The sequence below is a fragment of the Mesoplodon mirus genome (assembly GCF_964341445.2).
Source record: "Mesoplodon mirus genome assembly, chromosome: 4".
Classification (NCBI taxonomy): domain Eukaryota; kingdom Metazoa; phylum Chordata; class Mammalia; order Artiodactyla; family Ziphiidae; genus Mesoplodon; species Mesoplodon mirus.
In genome coordinates this window covers 8192436-8211445 of record NC_138979.1, presented here as the reverse complement: position 1 = coordinate 8211445, position 19010 = coordinate 8192436, and the positions used below count along the sequence as shown (strand labels likewise).

The 19010-nt window shown below is 44.1% G+C and overlaps 1 protein-coding gene across 5 annotated transcripts in view; it reads right to left on the bottom strand.

Annotated features, from left to right (window-relative positions):
- FRMD4A (FERM domain containing 4A) overlaps nucleotides 1-19010 on the bottom strand; it is a 350648-nt gene that overhangs the window by 311536 nt on the left and 20102 nt on the right. For 2 of the 5 annotated variants that reach the window (XM_082618231.1, XM_082618238.1), the window contains exon 1: nucleotides 6769-6787. The exons of the other annotated variants lie outside the window; for them this stretch is intronic. The gene's annotated coding sequence lies outside the window, so the exon portion shown is untranslated. Of the gene's footprint in view, nucleotides 1-6768; nucleotides 6788-19010 lie in introns of those variants that run through there. 5 annotated transcript variants of the gene reach the window in all.

Sequence of the window (19010 nt, the reverse complement as noted above, 5' to 3'; positions counted from 1 at the left end):
CTAGTCTGCAGAGAAATCTTCCATTCAACAGACCAGCAAAATTATAAGTAGAGAGTTTGGTTCTCATAACCCCCAGTCAAAAGTGAAAGTGTTGTCTCTGTCAGGAGTGTACATAATATAAAAAGGCAATTGTAAAAGCATCATGTAATTTTTTCTTTGTCAAAGGAAATAGAACATAACTGAATTTTTCCACAATTCCTTTGTTTAGAACTCTCTTTTATTGTAGTTTTACTACAAACATACTATAAACAGTATGTTTGATAATAGACCATGCATAGAAGAAACTTGAGAGAAGGATTTCCAAATTTGACAATCCTAAAAATGTGCCCAGTATTTCCAAAGACAAGTTGTGAATCTGAACAAGACCTTTCTCAACTAACAGTAATAAAAACACAGATTTTGATCAGCCATGTTAGAGGAAAGACCAACTTCTCCTTCTCTTCCCTCGCTACAGAAAATATTACAAAGTCATTGCCTCGTGAAGAACAGACGGAAGAGTAGCCAGCCAAAGTATGTAGGAAAAAATGTATAATAGAGATGTATTAGGCAGTTAATTAATAAATTTGTTACTATTTTGGATTTCATGATGCTTATGGTATTTGTTACCTTTCTTCTGTTTGTAACATGTTGTGATTTTCCTTCCACACCTAAGTTTGTATAATTTTTTATTATTTTTCTTTTAAAACATCCTCACCCTCAATTATATAACATTCAGGCTCCATGATTAACCCTTGTGAGAAAGAAGTCCTGAGGAAGAGTCACTTCAGGAAGACAAAAGTCCCTGCAGAGAAGAGACCTGCATTGCCTGACACACTCCAGCAGAGCTAGAGTCATTGTTTTGAGACTGGGGTGGGGATCTGGAAATGAGGAGGGTTTCCCTCCAGAGCCACACTTGAGTCCTGCTCTAGAGAAAGCCACTGCTGCACTAAGGGTCAAATCATACCCTTTTCACAGTTTCGACCATGGGTGATCACGTTTATTCTTGTAATAATAAAAGCTGCTAACACTTACTGAGTGCTTCTTATGTGCCAAGCAATGGGTTTCTTTTGAACTGAGTTAATCCTCATGATAACCTCGTCAAACCATTATTCGTGACCCTCATTCTTAGATGTCACGTAATCCCTTTTGTCCTCTATTAGCGCTTCCTACTAACCTCATGAATCGCATGAAGTAAGTCAGAAAGAGAAAAACAAATACCATACATTAACACATATATATATGGAATCTAAAAAAAAAATGGTTCTGAAGAACCTAGGGGCAGGACAGGAATAAAGACACAGACATAGAGAATGGACTTGAGGACATGGGGATGGGGAAGGGTAAGCTGGGACAAAGTGAGAGAGTGGCATGGACATATATACACTACCAAACGTAAAATAGATAGCTAGTGGGAAGCAGCCACATAGCACAGGGAGATCAGCTCGGCGCTTTGTGACCACCTAGAGGGGTGGGATGGGGGGGTGGGATAGGGAGGGTGGGAGGGAGATGCAAGAGGGAGGAGAAATGGGGATATATGTATATGTATAGCTGATTCACTTTGTTATACAGCAGAAACTAACACAACAATGTAGAGCAATTATACTCCAATAAAGATGTTAAAATATATATATATATATATATATTTTTAAAGTGGCCCCCACAGTGACTCAGATGCAGCCTCTTGGGGTTTTTGTAAGCTTCTGCTTACTATCTGACAGTGGAATAAGCCTCCTTCAGCTCAGAGGCTCTCCAGCTGGACTGCACAATAGAATCACCTAGAAAGCTTTAATAACATACATATGTAGGCACCAGATCAATTAAATCAGAATCCCTAGGAGTCAGACCTGGGCATGGGTTGCTTTAAAAGCTCCCCAATTGAATCAAAAGTCCAGCCAGGGACTGACAGCCATCACTTCAGCCAATGGAGAAACTGTAAACCATGAAAACATTACTATGAGATAATAGAAAAAAATATATATGGTTCTCTGTCCCCCGTTTCTGGCACAGAGCTCCTCAAACTCTTGTAATTTCCTAAGAGCACTAGGAGCATCTTTGGTTCTACTATTTGGTCTTTGACTCTGGTTCCTGACACAGAGCTCCTAAATGCCTTAGAATTTCCTGGATGACAGGAATGTCTTCTGTTCTAATGAGGTGACTCTTGTTGGGCTCCTGGATGGCTTCAGAATGGGGACTGGTCACCAGAAAGATCAAGCCATGATTAGAAACTTGGAACTTTCAGCCCCACCCCCATCCTCTGGGAAGGGGAGAGGTGCTGGAGACTGAGTTAATGACTGATCATGCCTATATGATGGAGCTTCCACAAAAGTCCCCAAAATACGGGGTTCAAAAAGCTTCTGGGTTGGTGAACATATCCATGTGCTGGGATAATGGTGCCTGCCAATTCCACAGGGACAGAAGCTCCTGCACTCAGGACCTTCCCAGACCTTGCCCTATGAATCTCTTCATCTGGCTATTCATCTGTATCCTTTCTCATCTCCTTTATCACGTAATAAACTGATAAATGTGTTTCCCTGAGTTCTGTGAGCTGTTCTAGCAAACGATCAAATCCAAGGAGGGGATCGTGGGAACCTCCAATTTGTAGCCAAGTCAGCCAGAAGCTGTGGGTAAACTGGAGACTTGTGATTGGTGTCTGAAGTGTGGGGGAAGTCCTTAACCTGAGACCTTAACCTGAACTTGTGCTAACTCCAGGCAGTTAGTGTCGGAATTGCTTGGTGTGGAAAACCTACCCATCTGGCGTCAGAAGCATTGTGAGTATAAAGCAGAGTGAGAGTCAAGGAAAACAGAGAGTTTTTCCTTAGACAATTGCCTAAACGAAATACATAAAAATGGCCATTAATCATCTTACCACTAGTAAATAAAGGCACTCTTGATGAACTTTTCCCAAGATAACAAGTGGTAAGAATACAGTACATTAAAAAAAAATAATAAAAAGCTAAAAATAGAACTACCATATGATCCAGCAATTCCAATCCTGGGTATACAGCCGAAGAAAATGAAAACGCTCATGTGAAAAGATAATGCATCCCAATGTTCATAGCAGCACTGTTTACAATAGCCAAGATTTAGAAGCAACTATCATCAAAAAAGAACACAAATATTGGAGAAGATGTAGAGAAAAGGGAACCCTTGTACACTGCTGGTGGGAATGTAAATTGGTGCAGTCACTGTGGAAAACAATATGGAAGTTTCTCAAAAAACTAAAAATAGAATTACCATATGACCCAGCAATTCCACTCCTCGGTATATATCCGAAAAACAAAACAAAACAAAACACTAATTCAAAAAGATACATGCACCCCAATGTTCATAGCAACATTATTTACAATTGCCAAGATATGGAAGCAACCTAAGTGTCCATCAACAGATGAATGGATAAAGAAGATGTGGAACATATATACAATGGACTACTACTCAGTCATAAAAAAGAATGAAATTCTGCCATTTGCAACAATGTGGATGGACTTGAAGGGCATTATGCTAAGTGAAATAAGTCAGACAGGGAAAGACCAATACTGTATGATATCACTTATATGTAGAATCTAAAAAATACAACAAACTACTGAATATAACAAAAAAGAAGCAGACTCGCAGATATAGAGAACAACCAAATGGTTACCAGTGGGGAGAAGGAACGGGGGAGGGGCAATATAGGGGTCGGGGAGTAACAGGTACAAACTATCAGGTATAAAATAAGCTTCAAGGATATATTGTACAACACAGGAAATACAACCAATATTTTATAATAACTATAAATGGAATATAACCTTTAAAAATTATGAATCACTATATTATACACCTATAATTTATATAATATTGTACAGCAACAATACTTCAATAAAAACAACAACAACGTTTCCCATTTGTATATACTTTAGTATTATATTTACAGCACACTTTCACAAATATGCCCTGATTTATCCCTTATATTGCTATGAAGTTATACTCTATAATTGAGAAAGCAAAGGCTCTGAGAGAATAAAAGGCTTTCTGAAAAGTTTTCCCTGAGCAAAATTAGTTACTCTCTGTTTCTCCCTTGAAAACTCGATTTGTTTTCTTGACTCTTCCCCAGGAGGCTGTGAGCTCCTGAGGACGGGCTGGTATTTTGTACGTGTCCCATTAAACCAACCCTGCTTGGTTGGTGTCTGAAGTGTGGGGGAAGTCCTTAACCTGAGCCCTTAACCTGAACTTGTGCTAACTCCAGGCATTCAGTGTCAGAACTGCTTGGTGTGGGAAACCTACCCATCTGGCAGGTAAAAGGTCTGGGAGCAGGTAAAGCTGCCCAGGAGACGGTAAGTCTCATCAGGGACTCCTTCAGTTCACCCAGACCCAGTGCAGCTGCCTTTTGCTTTCAGCTTCCCTTCCTTCTCCAAGGCCCTTAGCCCGGCTCCGCAGACAGCTAACTGGTCAACCTGGCCTCTTAGGTCAGTGAACTAGTTTAGACCTGCCGTCCTGACTTTCCCCTCCACAAATGCTTTCCAGACCCACCTGTGGGAATTAACTGCTGGCTGCAGACAGGCTGTGTGGGTCATAGGCATCTGCCCTCTGGGCACCCTGGCTTGGCTGACCAGCGCAGTTTGGCCAGAGACAAACCATGGACAAGCATGAGGTGTGATTAGCCTTTGAGTCCCAATTGCCTACCAAGGGCCAGGCCCACAACTGTTATTCAGTAAGTGTCTGATGAATCGAGTTGAGGTTGAAGCAGGAAGAAAATGTTTTCCAGGCCTGGTGTCCAATAATTCAGTGCTCTCTCCAACACACTTGTAACACGAAGGGAGGTTCCTAAAAAAGTCCCCCTGGGGGCTTCCCTGGTGGCGCAGTGGTTGAGAGTCTGCCTGCCGGTGCAGGGGACACGGGTTTGTGCCCCGGTCCAGGAGGATCCCACATGCCGTGGAGCGGCTGGGCCCGTGAGCCATGGCCGCTGAGCCTGCGCGTCCGGAGCCTGTGCTCCACAATGGGAGAGGCCACGGCAGTGAGAGGCCCGCGTACCGCAAAAAAAAAAAAAAGTCCCCCTGAGGTTGGGCTAGGCCACCCTGCTTGCTTGATTTAGAATCTTGATTTTTATGTAACTTGATGAAACATAAGAGAGGACAAATAGGAGATAAGAAGAAAGCGGGAGACAGATGTAAGAAGCCAGGACCCCCAAACTCATTCGTAATCAGCAACAAATAAGACAGACTCATCTGGACTAAGGAATTACCCCCAAACACCAAGCTGTTGGAGAACTGACTCTAAAACCAAGGTTTAAAAAAAAAAAAAAAAAAAAGGACCAACTAACCATGTTAGTTACTGCTTGAATCTCCCAGCTGGGAGATTTCTTTCCAGAAGTCTTTCAGATTCACAATTCGTCATGGGAAACATTGTGTAGACTTTCCAGATTGTTGTCCAATTTGAGAAGACTTCTCTCAAGTTTCTTTTATATATGATCTATTACAGACATAGCTGCTGTTTGTTTACATGGGTATGAGCCCTTCAGACACAAGAATTCTGAAAAACAAACAAACAAACAAAACCCCTTCCTGCAAGCCACTTGAAAAGTTTTCATCCCATCTGCCCGTGGGCAGAAGGAGAAGGAATGGGGGCTCTGGGAGGACTCTGCCCCCCTGTAAAATCAACTCAGGGCTCCTGGGTGCGTTTTCCAAGGAGCCATCCCTTCAGTGCAGGTCTGGACATTCCATGAGGAGGGCTTGGGGGGAAGGGTGGCTACACGGTCCTGGGTTGTTTAGCCATTACGGTTCATTAAGGGATTCTACACCGCCAAATGATGCCTAAAAATACAAAGGCCAACTTGCTTTCAAGTTGTGCCTGCTTGCTTTCAAGCAGTTTGGGAAGCAAAAAGAGAGGACCCAAGCCACTCAAGTTAAATCAGCGAAATAAACTGCATTATAAGAAAGCATCAATGAAGGAAGAGCTAGTGACACCTTCCTTCAAGAACCAGGCAGGGGCACAGCTACCCCTTTGCTCCCCTGCCCTCACCCACCTCAGGAAGTCTGGCTCCTTCTCTTCAGGCGCGGCTGGGCTGTCAGGACTGAAACGCCCGTGGCCGGCAGGGACCTGGCTTCATGCCACCAGTCTGGATGGGAAAGCAGACTCTCTTGTCTCTCCCTTTTTAAGAGCTCTGCATCCCCAGCCAACTGATTCAGAAAGGCCACCCTCCTGCAGAAAACTTTCCCTCTTTCTCACATTTTGTGTGGGGATGTCTGACTAGGGGAGCCACCAAAGGGGAGGGAGGTGAGGATGGCAGGACGGGGACCCAATACTGCTGCACAGCGCTCTTCTCTCCTCACCTCCTGTCCCGCCCAGCCAATGTCCCTTATCAGCTTGTTGCCACCTCTATACCACACACACACACACTCTCTCTCTCTCTCTCTCTCTCTCTCTCTCTTTGAGAAAACAGCATCTCTTGTGAGAGGGGCATGAACCTGTGGAAAGTGCATCCTCGTCTTTTACTTGGGTGTAAATCACAGGGCTCTGTCAGTTACCAGCTGGGTAACTCTGAACAACTTACGTCCCTCCCTGAGTTTCAATAACCCCATCTCCAAAAGGTGCCATAAATGCCTATTTTATCAGGTTGTTTGGAACACTGAGTTAGATCCTGCTTACGACGCACCTCTCCCAGCGCCTGGCACCTAGGAGATGCCAGCTGAAGCGAACCCCTCCCTTTATTTATTGGACATAGTACACAAGTGACGACAGTTGACAACCCTTCCCCACCATCCCCTATGGGTTTCTCATGCTGCAAAGAAACACAAGAGGAGCATCGGGTCCCACCTGGTAGACAGCCCTGGAGATGCACCATGGTTTCAGCATCAGCTGCAGGACCCGCAGGTTGCCCCCTCGGCACGTCCTCAGCAGCCGGCAAGTCAGGCCCCATACCAGCCGGTCCCAGCCACTCAGCAGGTCCTCGGAGCCCTGCGGCCCCGCAGCCATGCCAGCCCAGGCCCCGCCTCTGCCCCTCTGGTCCCAGGACCCACACACAGGGCTGTGTTCTTTTCCTAACGCCAAGTTCAAATGTCACTGAGATGTCATCGGGCCAGGAAAATGCAATCCAAATAACTCTGCCTTCTCCTGGTCCGTCGTCCTCATCCCCAGCTTCCCTCCCCACCACCCTCATTAATCTTCCGGGACTGTTTTCCTTCAAGGATGAGCAAACGGCTCCTAAATGAAAATGGTTTCTCGCTGCCTCTGGGAAGTCCCCAGGGACTAGGTAAAAATAAGCCTCCCCCACTGTGGACAGGCACTCGGTGGACCTCGCTGGACCCCCCAGCTGACTTTCGGCGCAGATCAGAACAGAATTGAAAGAAGAACGTGAACCCGGAGTCATCACTGTGTGCTCCTGGTTCCCGGATTCCATCCAGGGTGAGAGACAAAGGGGATGGATTTTCAGCCTCTCTGCCAACATTCCCAAGGCATTCCATCTAGTGTCTTAACTCTTTAAAACTTCGAGAACCAGAGTTTCTGCACCGCAAGCCAAAAGGCCAGTTTGGGTTTCTTTTTGTTTTTTTTTAAATCAACACTGGGAAAAAACTGCTATTTCTGTGGGCAATTTGCAAAAAAGCCAGGCATTTACTTTGGAAACCTCCCAAGTTTAGGTTAGGAAGAAAAGGGCAGTAAGAAAACTTATCTGTTAGATGTAATATCCACATCTGCGATTTTGGAGGAAAGCAGATAAAGGGGGTAAAGGTAGCCTATCTCCTTTTCCCTATGAAGGGTCATTTTCTATAAATGCTCTTGTGACTTTATCACATATTAGATAAGCCCTGTGGTGACCTTAATCCAAGGAAGGACCTCCAGTTAAACAAGGTACAGCTATTTGAGATGTCAACCAAGTTATTTTGAGTTTTGATTATTGTTATTATTTTATTTATTATGATTATTTTGATTATTTTAACCCATGTTTCAGAAGGGCATCTGCTTCCTAATTCAATAGCTTATAGACCAAAAGACGAGATGTCCAAGTCAGAAGGGGAGGGGAGAGGTAGGAGAAGATTCCATCATAACGCAACCTGTACAGTTAAGAGAAGGGCGTGTTTAAGTCTCCACGTCATTTTGAGCACATGGTAGTCACTGAGGCATATTTGCCTTCTGCACATTCTTTATATTGATTGATTGATTATCTTGTCTCTTCAACTCAAACCTTTAATGTCATTAGGAAACTAGTAGAACATAACTCACAAAACTCATAACTCACTACCTTCTAGAATGTCCTGATGTCAGACATAACAGTTTGAATTTGGCCCTACCACTTACTGCGTGAGGTCAGACAAATAAACTTCTCCAACTTAGTAGTTCTTTATCCATAGTGATGGAAATCATACCAACCTCACAGGGCTGTTGTGAGGATTAAGTCAGGGGATATTCTTTTTTTCTTTTTTTAAAGATTTTTTTGATGTGGACCATTTTTAAAGTCTTTATTGAATTTGTTACAATATCGCTTCTGTTTTATGTTTTGGTTTTTTTTCGGCCACGACGCATGTGGGATCTTAGCTCCCCGACCAGCTGTCGAACCCACACCCCCTCCATTGGAAGGCAAAGTCTTAACCACTGGACTGCCAGGGAAGTCCCTATCAGGGGATATTCTTAAAGTGGATAACGCAGGGTGTGGCATGTACACTAGTTTAATTTTTTGGAGCGTTTCCCACGATCAGGTAATTCTAGGATATTATCTATCACTGATAGTATAAAACTCTTGAGATCATTTCCAAATTTGTGTTTCTCTAAGTCACCTTCTTGGAATCCCTTTTTTTCCTTTTGCTGTGGATCCATGTATTCATTCATGTAATGAATATGTGAAGACCATTTTCATTTAAACTCTTCTCGGATGAGTTTTATCATTTTTCCGTGAGTCATGGCTCCAGGGTAAAACTGCATGATTTCATTCCTGTGTATTATTCCTTTATTTTCACGCATCCCATAATAAAAGGCAGTGGGGGTTACAAAGGAACCTTGTCTTTCTACAAGACATCAGCAGAGATAGTTTTACTAAAGAAGAAAGAAAGAAAGAAAAAGAAAGAAAGGAAGAAAGGTAAATTAAAAAAACAAATAGTATATGGACAGTGATTGTTCCATTAACATTAGCTAACTGCCTTGGTATTTTCAAGAAAAAACAAAGGCAAGCTGTATCATAGTTAGCGTTGTCTATGTCCCCAAGCTCACACTCTCCATCCTCTGGGGATTTTGGCTGTGAACCAGGCTCTTATCCAGAGCATGTAATTATGGAATGGATAGGGATAATTTTAAAGCCACTGTTTTAATCTATGATTAAATAATGTGACTTTAAAAATTAAAAAAAAAAGTTAAATATATATTTAGCTTATGTTCTGGGAATCTTTGAAGTCTAAATGTGCCATAATAAGCTTTTTTAAAACATGCCTGAATATGAACATATGAATTCCTGAACTGCCCTGATGGTCTTTACCGCACATGGGGACAGGGATGCCCTCTGCGGAGACTGGCTCTGGAGCCTGCAGTCTGAGCCTGGTCATGTCAGCAGAAGTCTTCGAGCCCATGGAGGCACAGGTAACAGGGACGGGTCATGCCCAGGTGCATGTGGAGGATGCTCCCCAGTTCCGCTGGCCCCGTCTCTTCAGTCATGTCTATTTCTGCCCTAGACCTCCGGTCACTAATTCAGACTTTCACAGGGCAGCTTTCCCGATGGCATCTGAGGCTGTGCATGCAAACAGCACTTCTACCATTGACCGTGATGCCCTGTGCTTTTAAAGGGATTTATGATGCTCAAGCAATTAGATACAGATGTGTGTATCTCTGTGTGTCTGTGTGTGCATCTGTGTGTATGTGTGTCCCTGTGTGTACACCTTCAGGCTGCAGAGAAGGAAATCAGAGCGACCTGTCCAGGCCATGTGAATACTGCAGTGGTGTTGGGACATGATACCAGGGCTCACCAGGCCAACAAATGACCTGGATTTGTCTTACTGACTCCCAACTCCTTTAAATCATTTTCTTTATTCTTTTCTCAAAAATAATAGAAAATTGGGCTTTTCTAGGTGATTTACCATTTAGACAGTTGATCACTAAACCTAAGGAGTAATGAATCGGTGACCTTCTGGGTATCTAAAGGGAGAGGAGTACCGTGAGATGCCCAGGAAACATCGTCCAGATCCACCCTGCATCTCCTCTCCTTTCATGAACCTTTTTGCTAATGTTTGGGGTGAAGTGTCTAAGTCTTCAGTTAGTTGGCAGGACTGGGTCAGCTGCTGCCTGTTTGCCTACCGTTTGCCCTGGGCGGGGTGGGGGGGGGAGGACATCATAGGGAGAACTGAAGTCCTGGTTCTGTGGTTCCACGTTTGGGAAGGGAACCGAGGCTGGGGGCTCTAAATCAGGTGCTAACCCTGGGGAGAGGCAAGCCTGGTGAAGCCAGGAGTTCGTGCCCAGGTCAAAGGCAGGAGAGGTGGGTGGGGCCTCGTAGGGCACGGGGTGCAGCGGGGGAGGCTTGGCAGGGCCCTACCTGGGCCGCCCCCCATCAGCTGCTCCACCCTTGGTCCAGCTCCCTCCATCTCCATGCCTTTGGGTTTTCCATCCCTGCTCCCAGACTTTCCTCACTGTTTTTGTAAAGACAGAGGAATTTTTAAAAAAGCAATAAATGCCTTTGCTTGACTCCAGGGATGTTTTCAGACATAATTACTGCTTTGAGAAGAACTTGGAAGAACTCTTAAGTTGGAAGTAATGCGTAGCGTCATTAGGAACAAAATTAGCAAATTCACAAAGACAGGAAATGGCACACATGCGGAGAAGTCTATTTAGAGCAACCAAAGAAACATGTTCAGAAATGCAATCTAATTAACCCATCTTAATTATTCACTGATTATTTACTGACATCTATTTTAGAAAATGTCAGCCACTAGATTGACTGGAGAACTCCCATACTCTATGTCAGGTTAAATTCAGCTACTGGGAGGCATAAATAGCATTTTTTAAAAGATTCTCTTAGATGTGTTATGTCAGTGGTCCCCAAACTTTCTGGCACCAGGGACCGGTTTCGTGGGAGACAATTTTTCCACAGAAGGCGGGGGACGGTTCAGGCAGTAACGGGAGCGATGCGGAGCGGCAGATGAAGCTTTGCTTTTGCTCCACGGCCACTCACCTCCTGCTGTGCGGCCCGGTTCCTAACAGGCTGCGGACCAGTAGTGGTCTGCGGCCCGGAGGTTGGGGACCCCTGTGTTATGTTATCCTTTGCTGATAGAACCTGAAGGGAAAGGGCACTTTCTCCAACATCAAGGCCCAGTCCAGTTGAGACCCAATGCCAAGACGTTTCAGCCAGGATTAAGGCCTACTAAAAGCCACATTTGTTCTTTTAGAAGACCTAAAGAGGATCAACAGGCAACTTATTCCAAAGTGAGCCTGAGAAGGTGCTGGAAAACAAACGAATCCACAACAGTGAGAGGAAAAGCAGGGGTGTGTTCAGAAACACCTGTCAACCATATCTTTAGGTTTTGTAGAAAGCAGATTTCTTTTGGGTTTTGTGTACAGTTAACATTTCTGTGTCACAGACCTTTCCAGTCTTAGCTACTAACGCACGTTTTAATTCTATATCCCCTCCCCGCCATGACTTCCAACACAGGGTCAAACTTGGGTTGAAGTCTATTGCACATATAGCTTTTTCTATTCATTGAATGCTTTTGTTATTAAATCTCCATGTGTAACCAAAAATGCCAGTATGGGCAGAATTGGAAACTTTATAAATGAAGGTGGCCCATCATTCTTTGTTAGTATTCTTTAAAAAAGAACACATGGGGCTTCCCTGGTGGCACAGTGGTTGAGAGTCTGCCTGCCGATGCAGGGGACACGGGTTCGTGCCCCGGTCCAGGAAGATCCCACATGCCGCGGAGCGGCTGGGCCCATGAGCCATGGCCACTGAGCCTGCGCATCCGGAGCCTGTGCTCCGCAACGGGAGAGGCCACAGCAGTGAGAGGCCCGCGTACCGCAAAAAAAAAAAAAAAAAGAACACATGATTGAGATATAATTTATATACCATACATTTTACCCATTTAGAGTATACAATTTAATGGACTTTAGTGTATTCACTGGGTTGTACAACCATCACCACGACCTCATTTTAGAACATTTTCATCACCCCAAAATGAAACCACATACCTATCAGCTACCCATTTTTCTCCCTCCTTCCTCCAGCCACCCGCAAACACTAATTTACTTTCTGTCACTATAGATTTGCCTATTCTGGACGTTTTACATAAATGTGATCTCTGTGCCTGGCTTTTCTTACAGAACATAATGTTTTCAAGGTTCATTCATGTTGTAGCCTGTATCAGCACTTCATGTCTTTCTCTTACTGAATAAAATTCCATTGTGTAGAGACAACACATTTTGTTTAACCATTCATCCATTGATGGGCATTTGGGTTGTTTATTCTTTGGGGCTATTACGAATAATGCTGCTATGGACATTCATGTACAAGTTTTTGTGTGGAGGTATATTTTTCATCTCTCTTGGAGAGCTACCTAGAAGTGGTATTGCTGGATCCTATGATATCTCCATGTTTAACCTTTTGAGGAACTGTCAAGCTGTCTTCCCAAGCTGCTGCACCATTTTACATTCCCACCAGCAGTGTATGAGGATTTTAATTTCTCCATATCCTTGTCAACTTTGTTAGTGTCTGTCCTTTTGATTATAACCATCCTAGTGGTTATGAAGTGGTAGCGATCTTACTTTCCTGGTTGGGTTCTAAGATATGGCTTTGGGTAGGATGGGGCACGAATGGCCAGCAGGCAGTGCTGCCTTTCAAGGGCTGGCCTCAAGCATGCAGATGGACTTTGGGGAAACAGAGGCAGAAGGCACAGAAGAGCCCAGAATTTCCCCTCCCCCTCCTCTCCTTCTGACACCCTCACGCCCACCATCGGGATCAAAAGTCCAAACGCTTTTGCAAGTTCCCATTTGTCACTTCATAATCCCAGTGCCAGCTCTTTGGGAAAAGGATATTTAGAAATAGCACTTGTCTGGTGAAGTGAGTGGGCGACATGCAAAACCCAAACCCAAACAATCTCTTGAAATCCTGAGGCGTTGCAGCACTGCTCACTAACTCACTGAATCCCATATTTGGGTCTGGAAAACATCCCAGCTCTGACAAAGAGTCATCAGTGTGTCATCATTCCTCAACCTGGGATCCCAAAAGACCCGTTGATATAAATGCTGGGGAGCGCCCTCTGATCATCCGGGGGTAGGAGAATAATTTTTAAAAAATGCTTGGCTGTGTACATAAAAATATTTTGGGTCCCTGGGAAAGTAGCAGAGAGGCAGGAGCTGCCCTCTGGCTTAAGCGCTCCAGAGCTGCACGCCAAGAGCTATGTTTAGAAATATTTCCCGCAAGTGCTACAAACCATTATACAAGGGATCCTAGGGCCATAAGAGTGATGTCATCCTATCAATTACCCTGGTTACGAAAGTCAGTTCTCATATACATGCCAGGCCCCAGTAGAAATAAAATCAGGGCTGCCTGAATCAAATCAGTCCAGACCCTGAAGAGAAATTAAATGCCCCCAGCTCTTCTCTTTCTTAACCTCCTGTTACTTGGTTTCCTTGGGACTCAGTGGCCAAGGATGATTTTTGAGCATAGATTTTGCAAGCCTGTGTTTACGTGATCATGGCTTTCTATGAAAAAAAATAGATGCCTTGTTTTGTTTCGGGGTTGTAAGCGCTTGGAAGGGCAATGGTCTGGGGCCTGTCGGGAGTGAAGTTGTAAAGTTGGGAGGAGGGCCTGCCCTCCGTTGAGAACCATCTCTTCTTCCTTCTCATGGAGGGAGATTAAGATGAATTAACTGCTCAGAGGAGAGCTGTTGAGAGGTAACTTTCCCTCCAAGCGGGAACCAAGAAGATATTAGAAAACTTGTGTCTAGAAGCTGTGTAAAGGTTTAAGGATAACTCAGTGAGGAAGAAGTTAATGTTTCTCCTCCAGACATAAAGGAAGGCAAGTAGAATTGGTAAGAGGTAAATCAGGAGTAAGAACACTTACTTTTTTCACCTATAGCTTAAATTCCTTTTAACCCTTGCCCCAACTGCGGGCCTGATGTTCTTACATCTTATGTTGTTCATAACATATTAGAAGGTTTTAAGAAATTTGTTACTAATTTCTCTAAAATTCCCTCTAATGTAGCAAACCTACTTTTTGTTTTTTTTTAAAATCCTCAGCGTCTTGAGCTTAATAGAAATGTAATGACAAAGAATGAATGAAAATGTGTATTTTATATAAAAGCATAGGCTTGTGGCTTTTCCTGCGGCTCTAGGATGACATGTCTTCATAAAATCTACCCTGGAGTAGTTTAAGCTCCATAATAGAAGTTTCTGTTGTTCTTCTTGCTTTGGTTTCTCAAAGATCAGGCATGTAGGCTTAGCCCTACATCCCCTTTCTTATTTGGTTGTGAAGACATGACGCACTATGACAATGACAATGCTGGAGGCTTGATGAATGGGGATGGAATGGCCTTGCTAATGGATGTGTGGTCAATGCCACTTTTGTAGCTCAGATGCCATTTTGGTGAGATAATGACTTTGGGAAGCCCTTCTCTATGCTACATTTTCCCCTTGCTTTCTTGGAATGCTTTCCCAAGGGGAAAAAGAAAGCAGAGAAATAAAGGATGTCTGCCATCCGAAGAACCCAGCTGGGAGACTATCTCCTGACCATCACACTGGCCCACCCCAGAGCTCTTTACCCTTAGTACCACCAAGTCCAGAAGTCCCGCAGCTATGCCTGGTACCAGAGACTGTATTCCAACATGGTTGTGTCAACCAATCTGTTTTATTCTAGTCCATCACATTTTCTAGAGTTAATAAAATTCCTCTCATGAAACAATCTCCACAGCAATGACAGAAAACCCCAAAACACATAAAACAAAACAAAAAGCAACCATGAGTTCTTTAGTTGAGTTTGTCAAGGGGGACTGGAACAGTCCCTGAACTGGACGTTTGTATGACAAATTCAAAGCGAACCAAGAAGCAAATCCTTTGATATATACAAAATTAGGCCTGTTTTAGGATAAGCTTGTTAATGTAGTGAGTTACCTAAACTACCACTGAAGAATTTAATACTGTACCTTCTCATTAAGATCTCTTATGGATAAAAATATTTCTTTGGAGTGCTGCTTTTCGGAACCATTTAAATTAGCCTGATTATGGGTAGCGTGGTCTGTTCTGCATCCATGGCTGACCAAGGATAATAGAGATAGTTTAGGATTTAGCAACAGAGGTGGAAAACCAAGAACTATATTGGGGTTGGAGATCTAGGCAAATTATGGCTAGGAAATCATGTCAGTGGTCACAGATATCCGGAGTCATCCAGAGTTTAAAGGTCAAGGTAAATCAATGAGTTTAAAGCAGGCAAGTCAAAATATCTGTAAACAATGAATTTAGAGTTCCGGTCAACCAGAAGGCCGGAAACTAGGTGGGCTGAGAGCAAACAGACCTAAAGATATAAGGAAAGACAAGCCAGGGGTTCACAGGTGGATGCAAGGTTGGAGGGAAAGCACGGCTGGCTGAACCCTCCTCCATCTGCCTGTGCCAGGGAATTTCACATCCTTCCCTTTACAGCAGTGGTCAAGCTCCTAGAGGGGCGTAGTGAATGGCAGGCAGAAGCAGCTGAGTTAGGACCTGCCAAAATACAAGTGCACAGACAAGGAGGAAGTAAGGCTCCAGCCGGTACCCGTATCAGCCATCTAAATGTCCTCTTATTTAGATCTCTCCTATGTCTTCCCAATTTCTCACAGAGGCCAAGCGGCCCATATAAGTGAAACATTTACTTATAACCCAAGGCTCACTGTGTCTCCTAATTTGCAAGAGGTCCTTTTCCTCAGTTGGCAACCCTAAAATTGCACAGGAAGGAGGGCCACGGAAACAGGAGATGGAAAGCAATGTAATGCCCTTTAACAGATGCAAGTGACAAAATGTAATTATACCCACCCAGGCCATGAAAGCATCTGAAAACCTATAAGGAAAACTAGCTGAGACTTTATTGTTTGATTTGTTACGAAAGATAAAATGAATTCTTCCCTTTTTTCAAATGAAGTCTCTATGTGGCATAATTTGAGGTAAATTTCTGCGAGAGAGAAAGGAAATTGGATCAGGGGACTGGTTATTTCCCCCTTGATGCAGAAACAAAGGTGATGATTTAAGATTTGGCTGTAAGGAGACACTTAGGAGCTAAGTGCCTTCTGGTCGTGTCTCTTAATAAACCCAGGACGACGCCCTCATTGTACCACAGCTGGGAGCAGGCTTCTTGTTAATGAAGCACGGGTAATGGGCAGGTCTGAGGTCTCCTTCATGAGTTTGGCCACGATTAAGTGGCCTGAGACACTCTCTCGAGGGAACATTCTACCTTCTCCATCAAAACTCGGGCTGCATTTCAAAATGTAAAAAACAGAGCAGCCTATGTGGCAGGGATTTCATGAAACAGAATGTGTGTTCAGAGCCCAAGCCAGGATGACAACCCCTCCTCATTTCCTTTGTGAGGCTGGAAGTATTTACCTGTTGGGTTTCATACCCTCCAACCCTGTGGGTTTCAGATGTTGATCTTTTTTTTTTTAAAATTGTGGTAAAATATACATAAGCATAAAATTTACCATTTTGACCATTTTTAAGTGTACATACAGTTCAATGGTATTAAGTACATTCACACTGTTGTGCAATCATCACCACCATCCATCTTTAGAATGCAAAACTGAAATCCCGGGCCTATCGTACAATTCCCCCCAGCACCTGGCAACCACGATTCTACTTCCTGTCTCTCTGACTTTGCCTATTCGAGGTACCTCAAGCCAGTGGAATCACACAGTATTTGTTCTTGCGTGGCTGGGCTTATTTCATTTAGCATAATGTTTTCAGGGTTCAGCCATGTTGTAGCCTATGTTAGAATGTGCTTCCTTTTCAAGGGTGAATAATACTGCACTGTATGTGTATACCACACTTTGTTTATCCTTTCATCTGCTGATGGACACTTGGGTTGCTTCTACCTTGTGGCTCTTGTGAAGAATGCTGCTACGATGTGGAAGCAACCTAAATGTCCATTGACAGATGAATGGATAGAGAAGATGTGGTGTGTGTGTGTGTGTGTGTGTGTGTGTGTGTGTATATACACACACACACACACACACACACATATACAGTGGAATACTACTCAGCCATAAAAAAGAATGAAATAATGCCATTTGCAGCAACATGGATAGATCTAGAGATTCTCACATTAAGTGAAGTAAGTCAAAGACAAATACGGTATGATATCTCTTATATATGGAACCTAAAAAAGTGATACAAATGAACTTATTTACAAAAAGAGAAATTGACATAGAAAACAAATTTATAGTTACCAAAGGGGATAACAGGGGGCCGGGTGAGAGATAAATTAGGACTTTGGGATTAACATATACACACTACTATACATAAAATAGGCAAATAACAAGGACCTACTGTATAGCACTGGGAACTATACTCAGTATCTTATAATAATCTATAATGGAAAAGAATCTGAAAAAGAATACATACACGTACATACATACATATACATATATATACACATATATATATATATATATATATATATATGAAACCGAATCACTTTGCGGTACACTTGAAACTATTACAACATTGTAAATTAACTATACCTCAATAAAAAAAAAAATAAAAAATAATGCTGCTATGAACATGGGTGTACAAATAGCTGAGTCTCTGTTTTCATTTCTTTTGGGTCTATAGCCAGAAATGGAATGCTGGATCTTCTGATGATTCTATGTTTAATTTTTGAAGGAACTGACATACCCCTAGATAGTAATCTTTTTCACCCACTGCTTCTGCTCTGTTCTGTTCCTGGGCTGCTCCTGAGACAGCCTGGGACCTTCCCTGCAGACACACAACTGCTGACCTCTAGGACTTGTTTATGTAAATGGCTCTGCCCAGGTGGCCCTCAGGTGAACCTGTGCTACTTTGCATGCACCTGCTTCAGCCGCCCTGACCTTTACTACGTCTGCTTGATTTGCATTCTCATTCCCAGGCTGGAACCAGAGTCCAGCTCTGAAGCCCAGTGCAGGTGGCACCTGGCGTGGCCCTCACAGTCGCCTCCTCCTGGACCCTCAGCGTGGACCACTCTGCTCATCGTGACCCAAGGGGCCTTAGCCATGAGGTGGGCTAGTTCCTCCACTGAAGGCCAAGGGCAAGAAAAGGAAGTTGGGAGTGGGTGGTGCCCTCTGAGCAGACCGCACTGGCCTAGGGTATTTTGGGGGTCAGTGGCTTCAGGCTGATGGAGGCTGTGACCCCATTTAAATTACCCTGAACCTGGGTTGGCTTCTGGTGGTGGGTTTGAGTTAGACTCAGCATCAGGATGTGGAAAGATGCAGGAGACGGATTGGGATCCTTTCTGATCTGAAGTAGGGCCCCCAGCTAGAGCAGGGTTAGCAAGACTGCAGCCCCTCAGGCTCCAGCTTCCATGGGAAAGCAGATGCAGATCAGGGTCAAGGGCACAAGCCCACTGGTTTGGCTTGGGTTTAGGGGGTAACAACTCCAACCCGGGGACTTGAGGGTCCCGGGCACCACCTAAGCCGTTGGGTACCAGGCTTCAGAGCCGGTAGATGCTTTCTCTAGTGCTGATCAGCCTCCTGGAACTTGGCCAGACTTGACCTGTGCTGATTTAGGAATGGGGTGTTGGCAGCTTTCACATTTGTACCTGGAAGGTCTAGCAAGGAGGGGTCTGACAACCACCAAGTGGCTCCAAATGAAACTCCCCCAGCCCCACTGTGGCCACCGATCACAGGAACGCCACCACTGGCTTTAGACATCTCCCTTGCCTGGTATGTCAAGTCTGCAGGGCCTGCCTGGATCCTGCCCTATGGACTGCAGCCCCCCCGCCTCCAGGCATCAGCATTTCAGCCAAGTTAGCAACCCTCCCTTACCTGGTCCCTCCATGGACCACTGGTTGCCAACCCTGGCTGGCCCATTAGAATCAGCCAGGAAGCTTTTATGAAATGCATTTACCTGGGCCCCATCCCTAGAGATTCTGATTT